Here is a 3,479-nt window from a genome sequence, read left to right as displayed (position 1 = left end):
TCCAAGATTCTGTTTACTGTGGAGGAATCTAATAGAAATTTTATTCAAATGAGAACTATTTCGATTTTGAAGTATATGTGTCTGGTTTTCCCTAGAGGCTGCTGAACTGTAAAGAATAGAGTGATCCCACCCTTCCCCAAATACTAAGTAAAATTTCATCTGAGGATAGTCATAATTTTACAATGATTATGCCTGGAAGGTATTCTGTAAGAGAGACTTAGGCATTTCAGTATCCTAACATACTTATGATTGTATCTATAAAGGGATAGGCTTATATAGTGGGAAGGAATGCAAAAGCTAATTAGTCCACCCAGTAGTAAGGAGGTCTCAGTTCAACTAACTTTGGTGGGACAGTTAATATACTGAAGCCCCTTCTAACTCAATGCCAGCCACTGGTCCAAGGTCAAGGATGCAGACAACAAAAGTGGCTGGTGGTAGGGACAAAGCCTGTCCACAGCCTGCAGGCAGCAGACACCGCAAGGTGGGGCAGCAACAGCAGTTAAATTAAATGTCAAGGTGTAGCAAAGGCTGGTAGCACAGCAGTTTGCAAAGCAGGTCACAATAGAGCCTCAAGGCCTAGGGATACCACAACACAGCAACAAGATCCACAGGTTGGCTAGGCCCACTGGTAGCACAGAGCAGCTAACTCCAGCAGCAGCCAGCTAGTCTGATCACCCTGGAGAGAGAGGCTGGCCTCACAGAGCCATTCATTGCCCTCCCATCAAGCTGCGACCCACTGGCAGGTTAAATTCCATCCCCAAGATTCTACCGAAGCCGTATTGGCACACAAAGCCAAACATCACAGTCCACCCATTACCAACTTAACACTTGTAAACAATTTATCCATGTATAATTTTCAGATACTAATGAAATATGCCTAACATCATATAGCTAGTATACATATAAATGAAAACAATCTATTTGTAGCTGGTATTTTACACATGAACAAAGGAAAGATTTTCAATAAGCACATATAAAAAAAACTAGCAGTCACAAACCTCACCTTTGTAATTGGTCACATGATCATAACTGATAGGTAGAACTGCCTTCCTCCGTTACCAATTCTGTATTCCCTTTGTCCTTAGCTAGTCATAGTTCTTTGCGTGGTGAAGTGACCCAGACCTTTGTTGCTGAGCGGTCTGTGTCATTAGCAGTGCTGTCAGAATGGGGCTGCTGCTGCAGTTTGCCATTCACTCATGAAGGCCTATTGAATCTGGATTCCAGACATATGCTTTGCCTTTGTTATGTAGCACCAGTCCAATTTTCCCTTGGTAATCGAGATTGATCAAACCACTCAGAACAGTGACACCCTTTACCTGTTGATCCAAAAGCTTGAGGATCCCAAAATGACCAGGGGCCATTCTTAGCTGCCAGTTCAATGGAATCAGTTATGTACTTCCAGGTGGGAATGTTCCTTCCTGGTGGATTACTAGGAGTAATAGTGAGTGGCACCTCTCCGACTACCACCCATCAATTCCTAGACCCATGAATCCTGGCTATTGGAGACACAGCACCATATATTGGCCACTGGTTAGTCAGGGTGTACTAGAGAAACAAAACCAGGACACTTAGGATTTTATATAATAAAGGGATATGTTTGTATAATCAGCAGGAATATAAGAGCTAATTAGTCCACACAACAGAACAAAGGACTCAGTTCAACTCGCCTTAGTCGAAACACTGAAGGTCCTTCATCCTGGTATACCAATCCTCAAAGGCAATGTCCCAAGTGGAGTAGCTTGGTCCCAGAGATGCCTGCAGGGCTGGCCTCAGCGTGAGACTGGAGGCCTGTCCCTAGATGACTGTTATACAGGACAGTCCTGAAGATACAGTTCAGGGAGAGCAACTGGTCTGACCCACCCTCATAGGAGCAGACTAAGGAATGCAACAGACCAGTGATGGGAGCAAAGCCACAGAGTTGCCAAGGAACCCAAGCGTAGACTTCCATCTTGGGAGGCAGCGCTTGACACCCCACCAGAACTGGCAGAGGGTCACTCACAAGGGAGCCACACTAAAAACCTAAGGCATAAATTTGGGGGGAGGGGGAGGCGGACCAGGTGGCAGGAGACACTCCATCCCTGACTGTAGGAATGGCAACTTGGACCTATGGGAAACTCACCTTTTCTACACAAATGTGAATGCAGCTCTGTGTCATGATCCCTGTTGGTCTGGTGGATATCTGTATGTTGTTTTTTCCATTTTGTTTTATTATTTTGTTTATATATTTTTGGTGTTGACCTTACGGAGACAGCAGCCAGACCTATGGTTCTTGAGAGGCATGGGAGGGGAGAAGGTGGGGGAGGTGAGTGGGGAGCCAACAATGATGGATACAGGGGGATAAGAGTTCTGAAATGGACTGCAAGGTGGGTGTAGCTTGTCTGAGCATGTTTGAGCAATCAAATTGTTCCAGAGGAATTCCTTAGAGGTGAATGACAGGCAGGCATAAAAGTGAGGTAGGAGGAAAAAAACAAAACCCAATATACTTAAGTGTGCATATATGTATGAACACACATATGAATATATGTATGTTTATATATGTATGAGTGTGTAACTCAAACCGAATTGCCCTGGGCAGAGCAGAGCTTTCATAGTATGCATTTCCCCCATTAGGCGAGCATTGAGCAACTCACTTTGAGTTAGTGCACCCAGAGGCGTTGCCTGGGAAGATTTTCTCTGGTCACAGTGAATTTTTTCATGAAAGCAGGTCAGCTTGAAACTCATTTTTTTTGTGATGGCTGATTTAAGAGAACATCATGCAGCTGTGAAATTTTGTTTCTGCTCAGGAAAAATGCTGCAGAAACTTGTGAGGTTGAACACTGCTTACAAGGACAGCGCTATGGGAAAAACTCAAATGTGCAAATGGTTTTCTCCTTTCAAAAAAGGTGAGGTGTCTTGAAGACAAACCTCATTCTGGATGTCCATCCACTTCCCAAGCTGACAAAAATGTTGACGTAGTACATTGGGAGTTCATGCCACCAGGTCATGCCGTTAATCAAGCTTTCTATTTAGAAGTTCTGAAAAGATTGTGTAACAGTGTGTGACAAGAAAAAAAAACCCTGATTTGTGGCAGATGGGGGACTGGTATTGCCACAATGACAACGTACCTCCTCACGCAGCCATCTCTGCGTCGGTTTTTAGCAATAGAAACAGTATGCCTCTCTTGCTCCATGCACCTTACTCATCAGATCTTGCTCCATGTGACTTCTTTTTGTTTCCACAAATGAAGAGGGACATGAGAGGATAGCAATTTGACAACATAGAAGAGGTGAAGAGAAAACGAGAGAGGTGCTGTCAACAACCCAAACAGATGAGTTAGAAAAATGTTTCCAAGAATGAAATCTCACACACACACACGATTGGAATCACAGATTTGACAAATGTATTAAGTGTAATGGAGAGTGCTTTAAAGGTTATAAGGTTGTTTTGAAAGAAGATTTAAATAAATTGAGAAAAATTTCCGTTTGGAGGAAGGGTTCCCC

Source organism: Echinops telfairi, unplaced genomic scaffold (genome assembly GCF_000313985.2).
Source record: "Echinops telfairi isolate 266 unplaced genomic scaffold, ASM31398v2 ScPeMD7_70;HRSCAF=299, whole genome shotgun sequence".
Lineage (NCBI taxonomy): Eukaryota > Metazoa > Chordata > Mammalia > Afrosoricida > Tenrecidae > Echinops > Echinops telfairi.
The sequence above is the reverse complement of the archived record's forward strand: the minus strand, read 5'-3'. Positions refer to the sequence as shown.